Source organism: Vipera ursinii (assembly GCF_947247035.1).
Source record: "Vipera ursinii genome assembly, chromosome: Z".
Classification (NCBI taxonomy): Eukaryota; Metazoa; Chordata; class Lepidosauria; order Squamata; family Viperidae; genus Vipera; species Vipera ursinii.
The window spans coordinates 24,345,826-24,358,516 of NC_139517.1; positions in this window are offsets into that span (position 1 = coordinate 24,345,826).

Genomic DNA, 12,691 nt, shown 5'->3' on the forward strand with positions numbered 1-12,691 from the left:
GGTAATTAATTCTGAGAAAATTTTAACCAGTAGAAATGTTTTGAACATTGTAGGGAAAATAAATTTAAACAAGATTTGTAAACAGGAGTTGTGACAAGGCAACCAAGAAGACCACATAGAAAAGAAGCATGATATTGATGAGATTATTATTGATAGAAATTTTAGAAAAACATTTATATTCAATTGTTACTTATCAAATTAATAAGAATTGCATTAATTTTATATATATATAAAAGGTAAAGGTTCCCCCACACATGCGTGCTAGTTGTTTCCAACTCTACGGGCCGGTGCTCATCTCCGTTTCAAAGCCAAAGAGCCAGTGCTTGTCCGAGGACGTCTCCGTAGTCATGTGGCCAGCATGACTAGATGCCAAAGGTGCACGGAACGCTGTTACCTTCCCACTGTAGTGGTCCCTATTTTTCTACTTGCATTTTTTATGTGCTTTCGAACTGCTAGGTTGGCAGAAGCTGGGACGAGTAACAGGCACTCAGGATTCGACTCGCCAAACTGCCGACCTTCTGATCGACAAGCTCAGCGTCCTAACCTACTGAGCCACCGCATCCCATATATTCTTTGTTAGCAAGCCAATATATATATATATATATATATATATATATATATATATATATATATATATATATATATATATATATATATATATATATGTCAAATGTTAACTATTTAGATTTTAGATACCTTGCTAGGCCCCAAACATGGGGCAAATCTTTATTTCCTGTTTTCAGCCTATCTTGAAGGCCATCGAACAGGCTGTAGTCACACCGGACAGTTCATATATTTGTGTAAATTACTAACAAAGAATTAAGGGAGACTGAGATGCATTTCTGACTCTTTAGTCTTCATCAGTCAGACATACCCTTCTGAGATTCGAACCTGGGCTGATTGCACATTAGGCAGTGTATTTACCTCTTTGAGCCACAGGATCTCTCTCGCTCTGTTAGCTTTCTGCAAGGGGAGATATGTGTCAAATGTTAACTATTTAGATTACCTTGCTAGGCCCCAAACATGGGGCAAATCTTTATTTGCTAACAGAGCGAGAGAGATCCTGTGGCTCAAAGAGGTAAATACACTGCCTAATGTGGAATCAGCCCAGGTTCGAATCTCAGAAGGGTATGTCTGACTGATGAAGACTAAAGAGTCAGAAATGCATCTCAGTCTCCCTTAATTCTTTGTTAGTAATTTACACACACATATATATAATATATTTATGTACAAACATATTATCTTCTGCCAACCTAGCAGTTCGAAAGCACGTAAAAATGCAAGTAGAAAAATAGGGACCACTACGGTGGGAAGGTAACAGCGTTCCGTGCGCCTTTGGCGTTTAGTCATGCCGGCCACATGACCACGGAGACGTCCTCGGACAAGCGCTGGCTCTTCGGCTATGAAACGGAGATGAGCACCGGCCCCTAGAGTTGGAAACGACTAGCACGCATGTGCAGGGGAACCTTTACCTTTACCTTACGAACATATTATACAAACATATATGTATGTATAATTATAGAGGCTAATGGTGAGCAATTAAATTTGCAAACATTCATGGAATGGGTCAAATCTAACAAATTCATTTACTAAAAAAAGAATGGTTCTATTGTAATGAAAAGAATCTAACTATATTAAATTTTCATTAATTAATAAGAAATATGTGGAAAAATGGTAATGCAGTGAAGATAATGATTTCAAGAAATCTCAATCTAAATTGATGAGAAGGAGAGGGAACTTAGTGTAATGAAAAGAAGGATGGTCCTTCCAATTCTGAAGCAATTTTTGTTCATGTCTTCATCTAGATGTATACCTACAAAAGTACTGGCATTTTAACAAAGTCCAACTTTCATTTTTAGTTTTGCTCAACTAAAATCTATTTATTTAAAAGCTCTTTAAAATGAAGTTTCAATGGGGAGATTTACAGTACAGTGTTGTCTTTTTAATAGATGTAAACCTGGATGAATTAACAAGGTTACACTCTGCACTAGCAGAGAAAGTTGTTAACATATGGACTGAAATTCAACTATAGTTTTAGATCCAATAGTTCCCTAGGGTTTATGAAAATCAATTGTACAAAAGTGCTTAGGTTATGAAAAAAATCAGTAAATATACAAGACAGTTTTCATCTCTCTCAGAAGGTTTTTTTTATAAAATATACCTTTTACTTGTTCACCAAATGCTGTGTGTATGTATACAAATACATATACATTTATATACACACATACACATACACATACATATTCCAGAATTTATATTTTATTTACAAGACACCCTCCCACAAAGTCCTGCAATGTTTCCTAATTGTGATGGTGAGTTTTCTTGGGAGGGACCAACAAATAATAAGGATTATAGACCAAGAGTAAACACATACAATCCAAAGCATGTAAATCATCCCAGGTGCCCATCTAAGTAGGGCGATACCTGTATTGGTACAAGAAAATGCTGGAAGTGGATTACCATTTTAGCGGCAACAGCAAAATCTTTGTACACTGTGAAAAAGAAGTCAATTTTGTGTTTTACAGTGAATATTACATGGTTAGATAATATGTTGATGATATAAACTTAGCAATGGGTCTTAAAGTTTGGATGGCATTTCAAGTACTATTAAAAATAACTTAGGAGATTTCAAAATATTATTTAATTTTACACCATGGCTGGACTAAATATTTTATTAAAGATAAATGTAGGAAATGTAGGAAAACAAACTCATATATAGTAATCTTATTTTTTTTAAAAAAATACAATTAGAAAGATAAAAACTGAAAGATAAAAAAGCCTAAATATATCTATAAATAAATCTTTAAAGCTGTGTCCTTTCAGTTCTAATCAGGAAGGGGGAAAAAATCAAATGTTTACCAGAGATAACAACCTATTTATATTTTAGACTTGATCAAATTAATCAACTTTACATCCCTTCCTTTTATTTTTTAAAAAAATCTTGATCGTACATTCAAATTCAGATAATGCCAATTCAAATAATGTCCTGGCAGTACAGTGTTTAGAATGCAGTACTGAAGGCTAACTCTTGTCCATAGTCTGGAGTTCAATCCTTTTTTCCCAGAAAGAGGATGAAGAGACTGCACAATCCTGAGCTAGATGAAGGAAGTAGGAAGAGGTTCAGTTAGGCACACCCTAGAATTTCTCAGTAATTTATCTTACCATAGTAAGATAAAATAACATTTAATGATTATTCATTGAAAAATATTATGTACAATTTTTAGCATTGCATATGATTGCATATCATATCTTCTCTTGGTCTTTAAACTTTCTCCAATGTTGATTTTAAGGGCCATTGGACCAATGTGTCAATATTTATTTTTATTTATTGATTAAATTTATATGCCACCTGTCAGACTATATCAGGTGATAATGGAAAGCCTATAATAGTATAAAAACATAATTTTAAAAATTTAAAATTAAGAATAACAACAATTCAATAAATAAAGTTAAAAAGAAGAGCTAGGACTAGGTGATGATTGACTCAGTGCAGGGTTTCATGATGCAGGAGATGGAATTACTGGTGTACATTCTTCCTTTCTGCTTGTTCAAAGTCCAGTTTTCACATTTACAATGTATTATGGGAAAAATCTATTGGCTATGCAGTTCCTTTGTATGCATCTTTGTAGGTACAGATATATCTTGGCATCTTAAGAGAGGGCCTCCTCAGGGTGCCACCAGTCAGAGAATGTCATCTGGTGGCCCCCAGGGGGAGGTCCTTCTCTGTGGCCGCCCCGGATTTATGGAATCGGTTGCCGGTCGAGCTCCGGATGGCGCCCGACCTTCGCTCCTTCCGACCTGATCTGAAGACCCACTTATTCGAACAAGCCAGCCTGGCCTGATGGGGGGGATTTTACTGTTGTTTTTAATATATCTATTTATTGTTTTAGTTGGGCATTGTGTTTAACTCTTTTTAACTATTGTATTTTTGTATTTTTATATGTTTGCCCTGTTCACCGCCCTGAGTCCTTCGGGAGAAGGGCGGTATATAAATAAAATAATAATAATAATAATAATAATAATAATAATAATAATAATAATAATAATAATAATAATTATTATTATTATTATTATCTCATCCAAGAACTTCACTTCTCATATACACATAGCAATTGGCAGCATATTTATTTATCTCTCTGGTCTTTTATTATTGATAGTTAAGTCTAAAAGAATATTCAGAACAGTGATATAAACATAGCACAGGTCACAGGTATTTCTTTTTCCAATTTCAAAAATCATGGGTATATTCCCTTAATATAATTCAGCATAGAATTTGAATACGATAGATCTTCAAAAAGATAGAATCAGAATTTCACACTTGCATGGTGGTTCACTGTTCCCCTCTCCTTTGCCCATTTATAAATACCTGCTGTCTATTTTATATATTTCACATTGAAGACTTTTCACTATGGTACAAACTGGCCAATTACCAGTGGCAAATATAATAATTGGTCAATTACCAATTAAATTAATGGCAGATCTACAATCATTCCTTCTCTCTCTCTTTCTCTCTCTGTGTGTGTGTGTGTGTGTGTGTATGTGTAAAACTTGTAACAATAAATATCTCCTACTGCTTTTCTCTCAGTACTATTTTTTTGCAGGCTTCCATGTACATGTTACTTTTGGTTTTATATTTCATATAGCATTATATTACTATTCCAATTGTGCTTTGTCATAAAGGCAGATGGACTTTCTTGTTTTTTTTCTTTGAAAACATTTCACTTTTCATCCCAAAAGAAGCTTCTTGGATGAGAAGCAAAATATTTTTAGAAACAAAAACCATGAAAATCCAGTTCCTTTTGCAAAAATCACTGAGGGACACATATGACCTAGACCAGACATGTCAAACACAAGGCCCGGGGGCCGGATCTGGCCCGCGAAGTGGTTTCATATGGCCCCCGAAGCCATCCTGGAAACAGTGAGGGAACAGCCCCTTCTGCCTTGGCCTTGGCCCAGAGACCCTCTTTCCACCAGAGACCCTCAGATCTGCCCCACTCCTGCCCAGGCCCCCATAGGCGAATGATGCAGAGCTGGCCACGCCCACCCAGTAGGCCATATGCACTCTGGCCATGCCCACCCAGTAGGCCACGCCCACCCTGGCCACACCCACCCGGCCCCCTGAGGGCAACCGTAATGCTGATACGGCCCTCAATGAAATTGAGTTTGACACCCCTGACCTAGACTGAAGACTCTCCATAGATGTTATATCACTATGTTTGTATACCAGTTAGTTGAGGAAGAAAAAATGGGTTTGGAAGAATGTCTGAAGGATACTGAAAAAAATATGTTAAAGCTAGAATACCATGAAGGTTTACAGAGTACTGGAGTGACTAAACTGACTTACAAGAAGGACAAACAAAGAATAGAAAAGAAAATGTCAAAGTGTTACATAGCCAGTACATTTTTTAAAAAAAGCAACAGCAACAAATAAAAGATCTTGCAATAATTAAGAGCAGGAAAGCTGAAGAAAGAGACAGGGGGACTAATTCTGGCTGCAGAAGACTAAGCATTAAGAGTAAATACATAAAAATCCAGAATTGAGAATATAGCAATAAATAACAAATGATGCCTGTGCAAAAAAAAGCTGAAGAAATAGCTGAAGAAATAGTAGGTAACTTCAAGACTATCACACAAACGGAATGGACAAAACTATCATCAGTCAACTGCAAAAGACAGTGTTACTTTGAACAGCTTAAAGACATATGACTATGTCTTTAATATATAAAAACCATCATCTGCCTATCACAGGTTCCTGCAAAGGATAGGTGGACAAAAGTGCAAAATTTAATCTAAACATTTCTGTAATGTACTATAATAAAAATGTGTATTGTAGAAAATAAATGAATATTAGAGTAAATTGCATTCCAAAATAAAATTTAAAATATAAATAATTGTCGTGGAAAAACGCAATGGAAAAGACAAGAGACATGAACACAAAACAATAATTCTTAGTTTAAGATTCAGAGATTTATTTTGCTAATGATTTGGAACATAGCAAGCATAATAACACAACATCACTTACATTAATAACCCATTGCAATGAGGACCATATGGTTATAGCAAATTCCAAAAGGACACCTATAGGCCAATGGCAAATCAATCAGGTCCAGTCCCAACTCTTTATACCCTTTCTCATTCTAAGATTGCAGTCAGATGGTCCACTGACTTTTGCCGACTTCTGCTGACTTTTGTCGACTTTTTACTGACCTCCTGTTGACCTTCTGCTGAACATAACTTTCCACATATACCCATGTACATTGGAACCCGCATCCATCAGCTACTTTCAGTTCCCTATTTCTTACTGTTCCAGTCCTTATGTTCTAAATATATTTGAAACAATCAAGCATAGCAAAATCATATTAAGAAAAGTACAATTGCAAACTGCAAACTTAAGCATAGCACAAACTTTAGTTCAATACTTTGTCCATGAGGCCTAATTTAGTTTACCTGGGCTTAAACCTTGCATAAAAGAACAATAGCCAATATTTTCATTTTCTACAACATTATTTAACTGCAGAATCCTGACTATAAAATGCAGTTGTTTTTAAATTAAATTAATAATTTTGGAGCGATGGTGGTAGAAAGGAAACTGAAGGAATAAAACATATGAGGAAGTTCAGAAATTTACAAATAAACAATATGTAACATTTTTAAGGAAATCCTTATCAATAGTAATACAATAAATGTTCAATATTTTACTGATTTTTAAAATACAGCCATCCTTCCCAGTTCTGTATACTATAAATAAACTAAATTACTTCAAAAATATGTAAGTGTTATTTTTATTAAAGACAGGGAACAAAAATATATTAAGAATTGTACCGGCGTCACAAAAACCATGCAAATCTCCAACCCTGCCTGTTCACTCTAGTGTAATTTCAGGATTATCCCAAGCACTTCAATCCAAAATAGAAAGAATAAAAAAAACATAATCTGCTATGATAAGAAAACTGATTGCTTTTTTTAACAAATAAGACTTTCCACACAGAATTTTACAACATGAAAGTATATTTTATTCAGTGTATTTAGCAAAAGTTTGTCATATAATAATTAGAAACAGCATAAACAGTATGATGTAAAATATAATCAACAGTTGAGGAGCCAAATCATCCAAACTTATGAGTGTATGATGATTTCCCCATGAATCAAGTACTTTTAATTTCATGGATTCTTGATGTTAATCTGAGCTTGGTTATTTTCTTCCAGATGTTTCATTACCCAAATTAGATAATATCATCAGTGCTAATGCTAGCACTAATGAGGTTACTTATCTGAATAACAAAATGTTTACAAGAAAACAACCAAGCTTGGAGAGCACCAAGAACACCTCATTTCAACCTGAACTACAAATTTTGGGGTGTTTAATTTCTCTCCCAATTTTCCTATATAACCCCCCCCCTTTAAAAAAATGTACTGATTCCCAAATCAGAAATCTTCAAAATGTACTATGAAAGTAGCTTCAGGTACTTCTAGAATGTTTTAAGAGAATGCTTCATCAAATAATCATTATCTAAGATATATTTGTAGGTAGTTTATAATGATACAAATCATCAGGTTTTCATTGTATTTATGGATTACCTGAAAGAAAAGGCTTAAGAAGTATTTTTGAAAACAAGAAATAAGGTAATGTATCAATGCAATAATCATGAAAACAAAATATTTGAAATCCAGTTTTATTACAATATATGGCAAGGATGATTGTATTTTATACCAACAAAGAGACTCTTAAGTACAATATGTAATATATTGTTTAATGTTCACCAGTATTGTAGGAATATTTTACTGATGAAAATTAAGATCTTGGAAGCACCCTTATATTGCCAGTGAACATTTTCACTGCTTCTTTAACATCTTTGTTTCTCAAAGAGTATATGAGTGGATTGATAACTGGAGTTATCACTGAATAAATAAGAGACACAAGCTTGTCCTTATCTAAGAAATAAACAGAAGAAGGCCTCATGTATGTGTAGATGATTGCAGAAAAATAAAAACTGATTACAAAGAGATGTGAGGAACATGTGGAGAATGCTTTCTTCTTCCCTTCAGTAGATCGTATTCTGAAGATAGTCTTCAATATAAAAAAATAGGAAGTTAGAGTCAATCCACAAGTACACATGCCATAAACCACATCGGCAACCTTAGTCATAAATTCATTTATGCTAGTGTCTGAACATGAAAGGTGTAAAACTGTAGGGATATCACAGTAAAAATGATTTATAACATTGGAATCACAAAAGGAAAGCTTCACGAGAACTCCAGTATTTATAGCAGTATTTATCATTCCAGTAAGCCATACAATGGCTGCTATGCCAAGACATACTTCTTTCCTCATGATAATGGTGTAATGCAAAGGATGACAGATGGCAGCATAGCGATCAAAAGCCATAAATGAGAGAAGGACCAGCTCTGACCCCAAGGCCCATATAATGAAAAATATCTGTATGATGCAGCCATTAAATGAGATTCTTTTTCTATGGGTCCAGAGACTTTGGAGTAACCTAGGAATTGTCACTGAGATAGAAAATATATTCAGTAATGACAAATTGAATATGAGGAAGTACATGGGTGTGTGGAGTTTCTTGAAAGTAGATATGATAAAGATAAGGAGGAAGTTGGCCACCAGAGCTGCCACATAGATGAATGCAAACACCCAGAAGAGAAATATCTGCAGTTTGGGGGAATCTGTAAGACCCAGTAGGATAATCTCTGTGATGGCAGAATGGTTTTTTATTTCAGCAACTGTGATTCCAGTGACCTAGAAAGATACATTATATTATTTTTTTACTGATGTAAACAACTCACACTTTTAATATTAAAGATAATTAATGTGTGAAGAAAGTCACAATTTGATGTTGTGTAAAAATACACTAGGTTGAAAACTGGGGGACCATAAGTTCTACTTTTGCTTTAGGCACAAAGCTAGTTCACTATTTACATGACAACAGAAAACTTTATTTATATTTAGAATCTTTTCATCTAGATTTTCTGTGAGTGCCACACCTGAAAGTTATGCCATTCTGTCATTACCCAGAACTTGGGGGATGGGAAATGCCTTTTGTTTCCTATTTACTTTAGTGGTTAAATGTCAGAAATTAAATTTAGAAAGAAAGTTACAGAATTGTTCTCTCTTAATAGAATGTATCTATCAGTTTACTATATTTCTATCAGAAAATATGACAGTTTTTTTATAGAATATAGTGCAATGAGGATCATTAATTCAAGAATTCCCAGAGTATTAGAATCAGAGCATTTTAGTAAAAACTGTAGGTAAAGATCTGGGAGAAAATGAGGTTAATAAGAGCATCAATGTGAAATTCAGTTAAGATTACATCTAATGTTGAAGGTATTTACCTTCATTCTTATTTCTTCTTTGTTCTTCCTGGATTTTGCTTTTCTGTTGGATAGAACAAAAAATTAAGGTTTGGCATCTATCAGCTGCAAAACATTGGAGCTGATCTGCTGGATCAGTCTTCTGGAGAAGGTTTAGTCTGTATTAGGCATGGTCCAGTTTAGAAATCTTTCTTCTTATCAGACAATGTTACACCTGGGAGGAGTACCTTGGGATTTAAAGAGGATCTATAATTCTTCCAGATATGAAGCAATATTTGTCAAAAAGCAGAAGAGAGAATGAATAATGTTTCCAGAACCTGTTTCCTTAGGCTTGCCTCCTATGTCCTGCCCCTTCCTTTGCTCTCACAGTCTAGCATGGTGCCCCCCTGAATAACAGACCCACCTTCCTACTGAAGGTATGTTTCTCCATTGTCATCCCCACTATGTGGTTCCATGATATTTGGCAGATAGATCCTGTGCATGGATTCCCCCACTTTTTGTGTCCAAACCTTGGATGGACTACAACTCATTTTGCTCTGGAAAGGGGGTAGGCAGCACTCCTTTCCTTGGGAGATGGGCTTCATGCAACAGGGATCTTTCACCAACTTCACTCTTCCATTTCCTCCTATTAAAAATAATAAAGTTAATGTTGTGTATTAATGTGAATTCATAAAGGCAGTTAAAAATAGTTAACTGTTGTATTCATTCAAATCCCTAACTGTCTGTTATTACTTTGCAAGCTTGTGTTTGAGTGGGAATGTTTGCTTTAATTTCATTGGCTGCTGCCTATCAGTGGTCCATATAAATAGATGTCAAGCGGCTGTTAGAGCCACTTCGGTGTTAACTCAATAAACAAACTGTTACTTGTTACTTTTGCCTCTTCAGTGCCTCAACAATCCCAGTATACAACAGTGGTGATGAGGGTGGGATGTGCTGCTAAGGAAGAAAGAGCATAAAGTCACTAGGGGTAAGACCAGGCATCAGTGCCCTGGTAGGAGCAGTGTTCCCCCCTCTGCCTACCAGCAAGCCATGCTGGAGGCATCCATATCCTAAGGAATCCATCCCTAGGATTAGCACAGAAGCCCTTAGCAGCATAAGGAATTGAAACAGTCAGCCATGGCAAACATTGGCAGACTTTCAGAATTTGATGTATCGTACCCATAGTGATGGAGCTTGTACGTCTCTCGGGTCAAAAACTACTTGAGAACAAACCAGGTCAGGGAAGATGGCTTAAAAGCTGCAATGTTACTGTGTGTGTGCATGCGCAGTCAGGTAACGTTTGACATAGCAGAGAATCTAATCACCCCAGGAACTTTGGAGTCAGATATTTATGCTGAGATGAAGAGGAAACTCAAAGAGCGAACTGAAGCTTTCCATCATTGCCTAGAGACACGCGTTCAAACAGAGGGAACAGCAACCTGGAGATATGGCTGCTGAGTTCATGGCTGCCCTGAGACAGGAGTCCAAACTCTGCGACTTCCCAGACTTAGAATATCGGCACAGGGACTGACTGGTATGTGGCCTGAGAAACAGGGACCTACAGCAGAGGCTGTTTGTGAAGGAGACTTTGATGTTCCAGAATGCCTTGAAAGATGCAATGGCAGAAGACGCCACCAGGGAGGCTGTCAAAGCTTTATGACCCTCAAAGAATGTTCCCAGCCAGACAGTTGTCCACCATGCAGACTCTGAAAGAGCTGACAACCTGCACAAAAACAGTGAGATCGACCTGGTGAAGAAGTTCCCAGAAAGAAGGCAGTGGCCATTTGAAAAGGCAGTTCCCTACACTAGCGGTGCAGGCTTGGAGGTCAGCACCGGCACTCTGAGTGCAGGTTTTGTTCAGCAGTGTGCTGAGCATGTGGCAAACAGAGCCACATCACCATCATCTGTAAAGGTCACCAGACGGAATCTCCACCAGAAGACTTCCCTAGGAAATTTACAGGGGCCCCAGGGCGAAATAGAGTACGATATTGCTCTGGATGAAGGAGTATTCTGAGAAGAGGGGCCCGTCACCCCCTTAAAGAAAAGCTAAGACTAAAAGTCAAGCTTCAAGGAATTCCACGCTCAATGGAATTGGACACAGGGTGAGCCCTGTCCATAATTTCCCAAAGAACCTTCAATTACATTTGCAGTCACAGTGGCAAAAGTGTTAAACTCAAGCTGTCAAATCTAATGTTGACAGATTTTCAAAACTCCCGCATAGCCCCATAGATTCTTTATGGGGTTCAGGCCAGGCAAGTTTGCTGGCCAATCAAGCACAGTAATCCCACAGTCATTGATCCAGTTTTTGGTGCTTTTGGCAGTGTGGGCAGGTGCCATGTCCTGCTGGAAAATGAAGTCAGCATCCCCATAGTTATTACCCCCCATAGATCGGGCCCGCAACTTGAGGGTCATCCTAGATTCACAGCTCTCCTTAGAAGATCATATAGGAGCTGTGACTAGGGGGGCCTTTGCCCAGGTTTGCCTGGTGTGCCAGTTGAGGCCCTATCTATACCGGAATGGCTTGCATACAGTCACTCATGCACTCGTGACCTCTCGTTTGGACTACTGCAACGCTCTCTACATGGGGCTGCCCTTGAGGACCACTTGGAGGCTTCAACTGGTGCAGAATGCAGCCGCACGAGTGGTGTTGGGGGTCTCCCAATACTCCCATGTTACACCTCTGCTCCATGAGCTGCATTGGCTGCCAGTTGCCCTCCGGGTGAGATTCAAGGTGCTGGTAATGACCTATAAAGCCCTACATGGCATGGGTCTGGATTACCTACGGCAGCACCTGCTGCCGGCGTCAACTTCCCTCCATCCAGTGCGCTCCCACAGAGTGGGCCTCCTCAGGGTGCCTCCGATCAGAGAATGTCAATTGGTGGCCCCCAGGGGGAGGGCATTGTCTGTGGGTGCACCAGACCTATGGAACCGCTTGCAGGTTGAGCTCCAGATGGCCCCCGACCTTTGCTCCTTCCGGCGCAATCTAAAAACCTTTCTGAATCTATTTGAACAATCCAGCCTGGTCTGATAGGTTTGGGGTTTGGCTTTGATTTTAACATAGTTTTAATTGTATTATTATTATATTATATTGGGCATAATTATTTAATCTTTTTAACTTTTGTATTTATATTTTGATATTTATTGCCCTGTACACCGCCCTGAGTCCTTCGGGAGAAGGGCGGTATAAAAATTTAATAAATAAATAAATAAATAAATAAATAAATAAATAAATAAATAAATAAATAAAGAAAGAAAGAAAGAAAGAAAGAAAGAAAGCTCATCTGCGGAAGGAAGCAACAAGTCCTCCAAAATCTCTTGGTAGATGGCTGCATTGACCCTGGACTTAATGAAGCACAGTGGACCAACACCAGCAGATGACATG